The sequence below is a fragment of the Miniopterus schreibersii genome, assembly GCF_964146895.1.
Source record: "Miniopterus schreibersii genome assembly, chromosome: 2".
In the NCBI taxonomy this organism is placed as follows: Eukaryota; Metazoa; Chordata; class Mammalia; order Chiroptera; family Miniopteridae; genus Miniopterus; species Miniopterus schreibersii.
The window spans coordinates 79483339-79497467 of NC_138102.1; positions in this window are offsets into that span (position 1 = coordinate 79483339).

The following is a 14129-nucleotide window of genomic DNA, read 5'->3' on the forward strand; positions in this document are numbered from 1 at the left end:
TGCGACATTCTCTTGGGTTGGAAGACTGCTGACCACCTGATTATTGTTCCATGAGAGTCATCTGTAGAGACGTGCTGGTCACCCTTCATTTTGCAGCTGTGAGAATCACCGCTTTCTTCTTGTAGAAGTTGGAAAGGAAACTTTGCATTTCTGTTTCAGAGGCTGCCTGTGCCCTGCTAGTCTCTGCTTGCTGCTCCCAAGGGCTTCAGAATCACCTGGGGTGCACCCTCATAGCTCTGATTTGGAATGTCTCAGGCAAGGTCCCATGCATTAAGAAATACTGGGCCTAAACTTTGCAGTGCAAGGGACTGTCATAGGACTAAGAAAAAGAATAACCTGCAGCTGGAAACATAGAGTTGGCAACAAGTAACAATGAAAGGCATGTTTCTTGTTACTGCTGTGTATTGGCTCTGGGTGCCATGCCGTGGGTGCTGGGCATGCTAAATTATGTCCATTTATTCAATGCTACTAGGTGCTGATCCTCATGTTATGTGCTGGGAATACAGAAATGAGTAAGAAATAGCTCTTGCCTCAGGAAATTCATAGGCCCATGTGTATGCACAAACAGACAAATGTAAACCAACTAGTTATATGGTGCAATAATGTAGCATGAACCCAGCCTGAAGGGTCATGGAATAAAAATATTTGCTACCATTTATTGAGCACTTACTATGGTCTGGACTTTGTCTTACATCAATTAAGTCAAGTCATCACGACAACCCTATAAGGCCAGTAAGTAAAGAAGTTGAGGCTATTAAAGTAGTTTGACAAGGCTGCCCAGTTAATAAACAGCACAGGCAGATTGAAGTTGCCAAAGTCCATGTTCTTAAGAGCTGTAGTATAAGGTCTTCCTAGAGAGAAGGGGCCTGTTATTTGCTGAACACATACTATGTGTGGGGTTCACTAATTGAATATTCATGACATTTCCAAAGGTGACCAGAGCTCTGTAAGGGGGAACATGGTAAGCACAAATAGGCCGGGCACACTTTTCTGGATGCCACCGTTATATCCTTTGGTTCGAGTTTGAATAGTTGGAGGTATGCTGAGCTGTTGGATTCCTTAGCCTTCATGGCAGCTGGGAAGGTCACTTCCAGCTCTAGCTCCCTCCTTAGTTTACCCCAGTGTGCTTACAATACAGGGAACAGACTGCCCTGGTTTCTATTTCCTTGTCTCTCATAAGCCATTGATGCTGTGTGGATGGCAGCTGTTTCAGCCTAAGGCGACTGAGGATTGCATTTTTCATTTCCATTCTCTGACCACTTTTGAATGTGAGCTATATCCTTCCTTCTGCCAGTCCTTTGGATCAAATCACCCAGGTTGGTAGGTTGGTGCTGGGAGAATGCACCCATCTCCTGGAATAGGAGTTAGAGCTCTTCAGTTTCTCCTCATCTTTGCCTCCCACTGACTCATCTGACACACATTTTATCCAGTGGAGTTTTAGTTGAGGACACCCTCCTTATTTCTTCTCCTAAAAATGGTCATATCTTGTGTCCCAAGAATCATGGATATTCCAGCATTAGCCATGCGTAATGGGTGGTTCCTGGCACGTGGACTTGAAGATGGGCTCCACTGATGGGTCCTTAATCAATGTACAGCTTCCATTGTTTTTTTTAATAATTTACTATTTTAGGCCAATCACATCAAAGAAAAATATAGACTTCTTTTTCTTTCATTTGGTTCATCAAAAAGAGGAAGACAAAAGGTATGAATACTCTTCCTGTTAATCAACAGAGAAATTTTTCTCATCTGAATATGCAGCTTGGGGCCACTAGACTCACTACTGTAGGAGTGAAAGGTTGCCATCTGGGCCCTAGGGTATTAAACAGGCAGGCATGGTAGGTGGGACAACTGTGCCTGTTGAACTTAAGAGCTAAGCCTGGGAGTCACTAAATAGAGAGGCATACACTGTGAGCTGGGATGGCAGGGGTTGGAAGCCAGGGCAAGGACTGGCAGTTTCATTCTGGGATGTTATAAATAAGGTGACAGGCAAGTGGCGACTAGCAGATGATGCACTTCAGTAGCAGTCAAACTGGAATGATGGTCCTGGGCCTTCTGGGAGCTAGTGAGATGGCTGCTTCCGGGGGGGGGGGGGGGGGACTGGGAGGGGGTGGAGGCTGTAGGAGTCAGGGTTCATTTCAACACCTTGTGCTGGATCAAAAACACACACACTGTTGTTGCATGGACTCATTAGGCCTCACTGATTCAGTCCAGTACTGAGTCACAGGGCACTAATTTCAGATTAGTGATATATATTTCAATATTAACCTGTGAGTCACAAGTATCAAGAAGGGACTGATATGGTTTCAAATCATACCATGATGTCACTGGGGTTGAAAGACAGTCTTTTCCAGGGTGTTAAGGTGGCTGTTTGCCAGAGAGGAGCCATTCGGCACATTCCTGTCCAAACAGGCTGTTTAGTGTGCCTTTGTAGTATCCAACTGCTTCTTCCCAAGGCAGAGGCAGAATGAATGAGATCATGTGTGGAGAATGTTTGAAGATCTGGAAACAAAAGTTCCTCTATATGTAGGAGCTATTCTGCCATTATCCCCTGTCCAAAATAAATGGACTTTTCTGCAGCTTTTGATGGGTTCCAAGAAAACATGACAGCGTCTGTGCCCAAACTTGTCTGATTACCCTCACCCCTCACTAGCTTCTACTTGGAACTTGTGCTCATATCAGACTTTGAGCTTCGTTGGGACCATCTCTCTTTTTCCTGTTTGTATCTGGACTTGCTTTCTTCAAAACCATTGTGTAGACATCAGTTCCCCTGAGCATCACCAACTCTGATGCTCTGAACCAGTTGTCTGAGGTGAACCATGAGGCCCAGTCCTTCTCTGTTGATGTCATTTGTGGTCCTTGGTCTTGTTCATCTCTTCATTCTTTCATTGAGATTGTATTGAGTGTCTACTATATGCCATGTACTGTGGTATGAGTTGGGGACACAGAGATGAATGTGTATAAACCCTGAGTCCTGGAGTCTCTTCAAGGCCTGTGGGAGAGAAGGGCACATAATCCAGTCAGTCTGTGCAACAGATACAGGTGACAAATGGTAACTGTAATTAGAGGTGGGACAACATGCCCCAGGAAACACCTAGATAAGTAGATTGTTTCATTTGATGCCATATCTAATGATTACACTGAGCAAAGTGTTCCGTTCTGTAACTGAGTCATCTATCCAGACTCCTCTCTCTGGAGCCACACAGAGCAAATTACACTCCTCTTCCATAATAAGGGAACTTGGGGTATGTGAGGATTGCTGACTTCTCTTCCAAGGTTAATAGTTTCATGCCATTGGGTCTAGACCTATCTCTGTTTTCATTGCTCCCTTCTGGATATAGTTTAGTTTCTCAGTTTCTTTATTGAAGTGGGAAAGCCAAAACTCAATTCAATATTCTAGGTTTAGCTGAGAGAAAAGTCATAAAGAAAAATAAATGAGGAGCAATGAAAATAACAAAATAAAAAGGAACCTGGCACAGTGTGTGTGTGTCTAACGCATGGAGGAGAGAGAGGGAATATGCTTTTATTTTTAATTTTACATAATGCAAAGTCAGTTCAAAGATTATTTTAGTATAACATGATTAATTTTTACTGCCTTAGATTTTAACCTATATTCTCATTCCCTAGTGTGTTTGTGCTAAAGTCTAATTAAGAAAACTTGATGAAAATATCTGACTACATCCCTGGGCAGGTACTATGGTTGTCAGCCTCAAGTCACTCTTGACCTCTATTTGACTTTTCTCCATTATTCATTGCCTCAGCATCCTGGATGATTCTCCATTTCTAAGTAGCTTTCTAATGTAGTAATATATGTTGCTTTCTCTCTGCATCAAAGCCATAACCAAGTTCTGCTCTGATGCAGATGGCCACTGAGAAGGCTGGCACAGACAACTCCAAGGCCATTCTGCACAGTCTTTGTGAATAATGCACAACCTGAGTAATTCACTCCTTCACTATTCTGAGGAGTGCACAACCTGTGCAATCACACATCGCACTTGGATGCAGATAGCCTGTGATGTCTGCCTCTAAAACACAACCCAAGAATCCTGTTTCTAACTTTGGGAGAGTGTCACTATGTCAAAATTTACTTGTCATAAGTGTAGTAGATTGGTACTTGGCTTCTATTCCAACTATATAGCTACCAGAATCCCTTGCAGCTAGGGTTATGGTGGCAAAGCAGGGTCCCCCAGTTAGATGCACTCACACAAGATTTAAAAAGGGGAAATATGACAGAAGCACAGATTACTGCAGCTTTGGCTACTATTTCTGGCAAGCAAAGTCTTAAAGGTGCTGTGTCTACCTAGAATAAAATTCTATTGTATAGTGACCAGCCTCATGTCAGTAGAGAGGTAATTGTAGCAGCATGCTGATAGTTTCCAGATCCCTAGTTGTGGGGTTGTGTCCTGGAATTCAGCTGTTGCTGTGGCAGCCTGTTTGGGGTAGAGGGAACAGCTCCCCTAGTGGCCAGGTCAGCTCTGCAGTACCAGAAGTCATTCTTGGAGAGCTAAATAACAGCCTATCCTTCCAAACCATCCAATAATTTTGTAAGCACTAAATTTCCTGTACTAAATTCCTTTCAGTTTAAAATAGTTAAAGAGTACTTTCTGTTTCCTGAAACTGAACCCTGATGGATACATTTATCAAAGGTAGTCCCTGAAAGGTGATTTCAACTCTTTTACCTTAATTAAAAGTGTCCTGTGATTACACTTAAAGAGCACTGTGCTAGAACTTGAGTTTTAATCCTGTATCTGTTGCTTATACACCTATGCCTGTGACCTTAAAAAAGCCACTCAGCTCTTAAATCTTTTTTCTTATCAGATTAGGCAAATAATACCTGTTTTACATATGAGAGCACAAGTGGAGAGAATAAATGTGAAAATGGACTTCAAGCAATAAAACATGACTGCTGTCTTTTCTCCTCAGTATAATATACTCCCCAATAAAACCCAATCTCTTCCTTTCACAAAGTATCAGTTAGAAAATGTATATGTATCACAAAGTGAGAAGTAATATTAAATACCCTGCCTCCCATTTTATTTAGCATTCATTGTGACTATTTTCAAACCAAATTCTCTGAGACTCTAGAGAGAGAGTTTGCATTTATGGAATAATTTCTAAATGAATAAGTGAAAAGTTGGTGAACTAAAGGAACCTCTCAAAGTCAGGAAACGATCAAGGTAGACATTAGTATTACCTAGTATGTGAATTTAGGAAAAAGATGAAAGTTTATAAAGTGAAATAATATCATGTTGACAGGAGACCATTCATTCTCTATTCCACTCTCTGTTGAATACCTGTCAAGTGCAAGGCTTTCTGCTAGGCATTAGGCCCTTTCTAGATGTTAAAATAAGTACATTAGGGAAGATTTTACTGTGTGTAAATTATATATCAGTTAACTTGACTAAATAAAAAACTAAGACACTGAAATAAACATAATGATTACTCATTTTCCATTCCTAACAAAGCTTGTTTGTTTTCTATAACAGACCCACTGCACAGCACGCTGTAATTCACTCCTCTGTACAGATAATTACTCTTTGCCACACCCCTGCTTGCCTTCACTCCACTGTTCCTTCTCGTGGGAATCCCTGTACATGTCTTCCTACAGAATAGCTAGCTCCTGTAGGGCCCTGGTCAAAGGCACCCTACTCTGAGAGAGCTGTCGTGTTCTTTAAGTATAAATTAATCCCACTCTCTGCTGTTCTAGTCATTCGTATTTGTTAACTGTAGGATGAATTATTTTTCTGTCTCACATTTTGTTTTAATTATTTCATTAGTTTTTAGATATATAAGTATAAAGTATTTATATATTTTAGTTAGCTATTTTAGTTAATTGAATCTGGCACAGTTTAGCACTGACAATGAATTAAGTTTGCTAAATTCAATTTTGAATGGATCCTACCAACATTTTACTGTATTGAATAGTTGAAAGAAAGAAATAACCATAAACTAGATATAAGTGAGGCCTAAGGAAAAATCAATACTGTCTTCATTTTTGCCTAGCTTCTGCCTGCCTATCCTCACCACATGAACAAGTGTTCACCCATCTTGTTAGAAGCAGATAATATAGTAGTCAAGAAATATTGGAACAATAGAAAATAATGCTACCTTTTTAGCCTTAAGTCTAATTGTATACAATGCCAGATACATAAAATTTCAGGGAGAAAAAAGTGTGTGATTTATTCAAATCAGGATTTAAACCAAATAAGTGAAGTACATAAGTATATTTTGTAAGCATTCTAGAATTACTATTTTAGGGTGTGTACATATCTCTTCAGATTCAGGAAGAAGGTAAAGGCTTGCAACTGCTTGCCTGAAGAAGTAAAATCTAAGGAGTCATTAAAAGATATTAATGTTATTAATGGAAATGCCATACATACATTTGCAAAGCTTATAAAGTGCCTAATTTTTTTATGTATTATCTCATTAGATCCCCACAGTAACTCTGTGTGGTAGATAGGGCACAAGTACATGAAGAAATGGATTTAGTCTAACAATTGTCTCTGACATACCAAACTCTGTGGTAAATGATTTAGAAAAATATGCCTACCTGAAAAATTTATTAGCTGCCATTTTGTTTTAAGATGTTAGGCTGTACCATTAATGAGCTTAATACCCTTTAGTTAGGGTCAGAATCAGCCAGTGTTTCCCTGGAGCCGACAGAAAAGCAAAATAATATTCTTTGAAAAGAGGGCTATGTTCATATGGGTTACAATGCTGGCATGTGTATGGTTTTGGAGTGTTTATTAACATCAAAGCTGTATAAAACAAAAGATGCTGAACATTTGATTCCAGGAATTTGTCTTTCTCTCTCCATTGTAGTATATATCCACACCAGATAATACAGAGCTGAAAGAAGATGGGGTGCAGATCTGAAATGCTCTGGACTGGTTACATGTAGGCGAGAATCAAAACCTTGTTTACTTTCAGCTATCTGTTCAATTGGTATGATGCCAACTAGAAATCAGAACTTTTTCTGAGGAGAGAGGTTAGAAAACAACTCTCTTTTGTTTTGAATAGGGACATGAAATATGGAAAAGTATTTAAAATATGACAGAATTTTTTCAAGTAAGATATTCATTTGTTTGGCTAAAAAAATAGCACTGTGCTATATGCTGGGACATACAGATAGGGATAGAGAATGACAAGGTTCTCATCCTTGAGGAGCCCACAAGCTAATGGGGAAGATGAACACGCAAACAAAATCAATTCAATAAGAATGTCTATAGTAGTGTGGAGGTGAGAGCAGTGGCCTATCTGAAGAGATGGGGAAGGCTTTTTGGTGATGCTGGAAGGTGCAGAAGCTAGTTTTGGTGAGTGGAGAGAGAAAAAATTAGTCCAGGCAGAGGAAATAGTGTAAGCAAAAGCACAGAGACATGAAAAGTAGGGATGACTTGTTAAAATGATCAGTGATTCATAAAATATGTGCAGGAATTCAAATTAAGATGGAGTAGATGAACATGAAAATAAAGAGAATTTCTAAATGATGTCTCTGAGACTACATTTACATTGGGGCTCACTTTTGGTCTAACAAGTTTTTTAACCTAAAACCAGAGAAATCCCACCAGCAAACTTTTGGTACATTGATTCCCTGATGTAATCACGTCATAGCCCCTTGGAGCTCACACTGTGGCTTGATAAGAGTGTGCACATGCAGTCAAAAACACCTTTGCCTGGCTGGGTGTGGCTCAGCTGTTGAGCATCGACCTGGGATCCAGGAGATTGCGGTTCGATTCCTGGTCAGGTCACATGCCCGGGTTGTAGGCTCAATCCCCAAATGGGGGCGTGCAGGAGGTGGCTTATCAGTGACTCATCATTGATGTTTCCTATCTCTCTCTCCTTCTCCCTTCCTCTCTCTGAAATCAATAAAGATATATTTTAAAAAACAAAACCAAAAAAACTCCTTTGAGTTTTCCTGTTCTCCTTCCAGGTCTCCTACTCAGCAGTTTGGCTATTACAATAAGTGCTTAATGTGTGCTCTAGCACTGTTGAGGTATCATTTAGATGACTGCAATGCTGAGCTAAAACAAGTCAGAGGCCACAAGTGCATTAAGGACTCATCACTACCAGCTTGCTGGGAATTCAGTTGGTGGAATGGTGGTAAGCCTCAGACAGCCCACTGAGACATGATCCTATTTGTGCTCTTTCCTCATCCTGTCCCAATCCCTCATGCTCTGTCCCTTATAAGTGCTGCCTCTCAATGTTTGAAGCAAATGTGTAGCCTGGCTGCTTTTTCTTGCACACTCCTTGGGAACAGAGAAATGTCAATTGGTGAAGACATTGTTACTGCCTCTCTAACAAGAAAGGGTTTGGGGCACTGTAGTAATTGCCATGGGATTTTTTAAACATCTGTTTTTTTTATAATTATATACATTTCAGTGTATATTTAAATTTTTCTGGATATCGCAGTTGTTTCAGTTATACTCATTTGGTTTTGAAAGAAAATTACTAGAAGGTTTACACATATTTGATATATATTTAGTATGCTTTAAATATAGCATCCAATGCCACCCCACAGATTTCTTATTAACACTGGTAAAGGTCTATACATTTAAGCAAGCTCTTCTTTTATTTTTTTCTGCATCCATCTAATACTAAGCATTTCTTCATGGTCATCATTCAATTAAATTACAGTACTAGACACACCACAAAGTGCTGGACACTGGGCTGATAATAATACCAACAATAATACTTGTAATAACAATCATTAGTCCAATTATCTCTCACAGGTGTTCTAGGGGTCGCCAAGAAGGTATCTATGGACACATGCTTGGTTTTATGGGGCACATGCATGGTACATGCATGCTCTCTTCCCCCACAGAAAAAGACAAAGTTCAGCCTATAGCCTTAGCCTCCAAAGAATTCCCTTTGTCCCAAAGGGGAACAATTATGAGGACAAAGGGAGGAGCCCATATTTTGTAAGCCGCTTACCCATCAAGTTACACTCTGTGTTGCTGTGAATCCTTCTTATTTTAGCTGTCTTGGGTCTCCTTATCCTAGGCAGTGGCTGGGTCAGTTTTTCTTATCATGCACAATACAGGTAATGAATAGTATAGGTAAATTCACAACAAATTCTTTGCCTGTATTTGTTCAAATCTTCAGTACCAAATCTGCCTTATTCATTTTTCTAAAAACATGTATTCTTACCAGCAATACTAACACACCACTGCTAGTACTTGATGGTTTTCTGATGTTAGAGGCCAGGAAAAATTTCTTCATGCATGGATTCAGCAGCTAGCATTTATTAACTACTGTGAAACAGAAATTTTAGCAGATAATGAAGACAGTTGAGTAAGACACAGTTTCTATGCTCAAAAAGACCACCTGTGACTTATTTTTTATTTATGTGGCCCTGAGTTTGAGGCATTTGACTGACATGTGCCAAATGTCTCACTGGATCTTCCATCCTGGAGGAAGGACTGATGTAAGCTGGAGTCAAGCAGATGTCTGGGCCCACATCTACCTTCTGAGCATTAGAGGCCTCCTGGGTGCACTTAGAGTCTTCAGGTAGAGTGCTTGAGAGTAAGCCAGGAATGTCCTCATTCATCTTCTCTCTTGACCTGTAAGTGCTATACTGAACTCTGACCTGTGTCTAGGTGAGAAATCTTATGGATACCTGAGTCTCAGAGAAGCTGTCACCCTGTGACATCGCTGTGAAGTTCAAATGTAGGCAAATGTTGAAACATAATCTTACATGTTAGGTTTGAATATTTTCAAAATTAAAAAGATATACCTTTGTTTTATATTCCATTTGTGTAGTACTTAATTCAACACTGCCAGTTACTAATTTGGATAACTCTAGTAATCTAAATAAATCCTTCCTTTATTACATATAACACTGTCAGTGATATAAAAGCTATGCAGAAATATCATATATATGAAAACTTAAATGTTTACATTTATTGAAATAACTTCTCTATTTGTAGATTTAACAAAATTAATGTAGAGCATCACCCATAAGAGGAGTATGTGTGAGTACTTTCAGGTTAGTTTGTCTATATCTGAGCAGTTGTAGATAGTTTGGTAGTAATCACTGACTGGTGAGGAGGAAGAAAGAAGGGAAGTTGCAGAAGGAAGAAGTTGGAAGATGTCTAGGAAGGTTTTGAGCATTCAAGGACAGCAGGAGTGAATTGTGCCAGGGCTGGGTTTTGGGACTCTGTGGGTGAATATTGAGAAAGCTGGGTGATGGTGCTTGGGTACAAATACCTGACAGAACAGTTATGAATGAATGATTCTGGCAGGGGTGCAATCCAAGGAAATATAACTTGCCTTCTTTTTATTAAGTTTCACTTCAGGCAGAGCAATAATGACTGGTTTTTGTTCAGTTTGTGCTCCTAAAGCTCAGAAAATGAGTAGTCATTTTTCATCATTTTGTTTTCAAGATATCCCGCACTGGCTATGGCGAGCGGGCAGCCTTTCCTGATCTCACCCACTCTGTGCATTCTTGGGCAGGAACCCTCCCCTCTCACATCCTGTGGACACAGAAAACTTTAGCCACGGAGATTCATAACTACTTTTTCCTCTGTCTGAGGCTTTCTTGGCTTTGAAAACTTCCTGGGTTTGCCGACATCACCCTTATGTGGAGGAGGATTGGCCTGACTGCTGAAAACATACATGTAATTGAATGAATTCTATTAAGAAAAAGGAAAGAAAAACGAACCCAACTAGGCACACCTTCAATGGCCATTGTTCAACACTCAGAGTCTGTGGTTCTGCGCCATGGGAAGGAAAGGAAGAGGTGACCCTAGGAGGCATTTCCTATGTACAGATTAGAAAGAGCCTGGTGATTGGTCAAGAGGAAATGAAAAGAAGTGTTCTCCTTCCAAATAGGGTGATTCTGAAGCAGCTGACCTGAGGAAAAGATGTAATGACAGAAGCCTAATGAACAGGAATTTCAAAACAAACAAAGGTGTTATCACCACCTACCCAGCCAGGGGCTCCCTAGAATCTGAGGGTTCTATTCCTCACTACGCATAGAAAGCCAGACACATTCACTCTTCAGCAGTGTTTCAGCACCCTCTTTCAGTGACATATTCCAGTGCCGAACTGTTCTCAGCCTGGAAAACTTTTCTCACGTCTAACCCAAATCCCTCACACGGCAGCCGGAGCTCAGCGCGTCCTGTCCCCTCTGCTCTGGTGGAGATGGAAAAGAACCTGTCACCACTTCCTCCTTAAGAATCTTCAGACATTTGACGACTTAAAAACAAATCTTATTTTCCCTTGGTCATTCAGAACGTCTCTCCGAATCAGTAAATTCTGGAGAATCCTTGTCAAATCTTTATTTTCAGGGAAATAAGCTCTAACTACCAAGCAAATAAAATGCAGAAACAAACACCCCTGTTCTGCTTTGTCAAGGAAAACCCTTTGCCCTGGACTCTCAATTTTCAAACAGAATGCAGTGCACTGTTAAAAGAGTATTTTGTTTTCCTTTTCTGGGATCTATTGTTTGTTGCTTCAAAGACAATGAGTGGCTCATACAGCTGCAGTTGTCAAAGTATTAAACTTCCCTTGGAGGTCCAGATGAGCTCTCAGAGAGAAGAGTAAAACTGCCAAGTAGGTGTGTGTGTCTTGCACGTCTGCGTGTGAGGATGGGGCAGAAGGGCTGGGCCAACAGTGCCCTCCTTTCCGGCTGGAAGCACTCACTGCCTCTTTCTTTTAGGCTCAGGAGGCTGTCCCCACAGTGACACTCACACACTGAGGAACTGAATAATTGTTGGCAACATCTGGGGGATGGCAAGCCAGATTGGGCGGGGAGAGCATTCCATTATTATAACACAATGCCATAATAGGATACAAAATTCTTTTCATATCAATTCTTTTACAATAGGAATCTTAAAGCTTGACTTTTACACTGAAGAGGGAGGTACAATGCAACGCTATGTTGTGCTTTTGAAACCAAAGTTACCTTATTTATCTTGGGGTGCTCCGCGTGGGTCTTAGAGGCAAGGCTCTGCTTTCAGAAAGGGGTGGGCTCTTCCTGAGGGGGACTGTGGTGCTCTCTCACACCAACCAGCTCATAACCTTCTCCTAGAGGCCTTCCCTACACAGCTCTGAACCTGACAGCCGATGAGAGACTCTTGGGAAACTGGCCCTGCTGGAAGATCGGGCTTATTTTTCTTGCCCCATGACCAGAGGGCTTTGGGGTGTAAAGCCAAAGCGTGCCCAGGCCTCATCAGAGGATGCGGCTTGCAGTGCCTGCAAAGCTGCTTTGTACACGCAGATCTCAGAGAAAAGCGTTCACTTCAAACCCCCCCCCCCCCCCGGGGCCTTGGCATGATGCTAATTCAGGGCTGGCAAGGACAGGGTGTCCTCCTCCCTGTGCCACTTTCCCTGGGCCTCTCAGAGCCCAGTGCCTACCTCGTCAGTGTTGTTGACAGGCTGACTCACAGACCGGGCACAGATGCTGGAACCCAGAAACCTGGATGCTATTTCTAGCTTGGCTCTGGTCCCCGACTTTGGTTTCCTACCATGGAGCCTGGGTGGAGAAGTCATTGGGCAGGTGCTCAGCTAGGCAGACTATTTGGGGTGGACACATTAGAGACATGGGGCTTTTTCTTCATAAAAGTATAGAAAATGAGTTTAACAGTCCTTGTGACTTGGTTCATCTCAAGTGCAATCTCTGACTTTGGCAATGGTAGAGTAGGCAATATATTCAAGAAACCTCTACGAACTGTTGAGTTTCAATATGTTTTTGAGAATAACTTAAATTCTTACTCTTAATTCACTGTCATATTTATTTGTTGAGCATGCATTTATTTAGAATATTTAATAAAAGCCCTTCATAAAAATCTCCATAAACTTTTTACATAAATAAGCTGCATTCTTCAAGCCTCACAACTCCCCACAAGATCAATTCCTTTTTCAATTCTTTTTCAAGCACCCTGCAAGGTAGGGGTTGCTTGGCAATATTTCAGACTCTCTTAATAACAACATCTTATGGGGAAATTATGACATATTTTCTTATTTTCTATTAGGTTTATATTTGCTCTTTGGATGAAAGGAACTCCATATGTAAATGCAATTATTATTTTCTGAGTTTCTTATGTGCAGTTAAGCACAAGAATCTCCTGGGCTGTTTGTAAGGGATTCAGCCTGAATGTTGACAGTGAATATCAATGGAGAAAAGCAATAAAATCCATACAATTTAACATTGCTAAGGAGGGCCACTGTCTCCTGGGGGTTATAACCCTAATGAAGGGGTTCTCCTTCCCATTAGTAAGAAATAGCCCTGGCATCTTCCACAGCAAATGCTTTCAGAGGCTGAGTTTTCTCCCAGATTAGTAAACTGGCATTGGACAGTAGAGGACATTCCACTGAACTCGGGCCGTCAGGAGCTGAAGACAAAGGCAGCTGATTCAAATGCACCAAATTGGAGTTTCTCTAATCAAATATATTAAATTCACCATCATTGTTGATTGTTTTAATGGGAAGAAAAGGCAGCTGTACCCTGCATTTTCTAAGCATTTTATTTAGTGCCATGGGGAGGGTGGCAGGGGAGGGGAGGGAGAGTAGGAAGGGAAGGGAAGAAGGATAGAGATGGCTAAGAAAGCCACGGGAAGCTAATGTCTTTTGTCTTAAAAGTAAAACGATTTGCATGCTGTTCAGAGCCATACTGAGAGTTCCAAGAGCCATCGTTCATGGAGAAAAACCTAAGATAAGCAGTTTATAAAGCACGTTTACAGCAAGTGCACTGGGGAGCTTGGGCAAAGGGTGACTAGTGTTAGACAGATATGTTTTACTGGTTCCATGGAAGCCTGCCCAACTTCCTTCCTTAATGTAGGGAGTATTTTTCCCCTACATTATTTGTGCTTTATACAAAAGGATTTAAATTTCAAGACATTTGTGGGAACTTATTTCCACTCCTTTGTAACCTTCCCTGCTAAAAGCAGAATTCACAAAGGACCTTTTTCACCACGTGAGCAATGGGGTCCAAAATTCTAGTAAAGAAACTGATGGCCCAACCTATTTTTTTCTAAAACAGTTTAACAGAAAGTCCCAGTGTGACGCTTCCTGCCCAGAGTGCAGCACTACGTGCAGTGTCTTGGGACTCACCTCTAGCTTCAAAAGAGAGCTTGGGTGGGTGATGTCACTTCCTCTGTCTGCTGACTTGATAACAGGATGAACCTGAACAA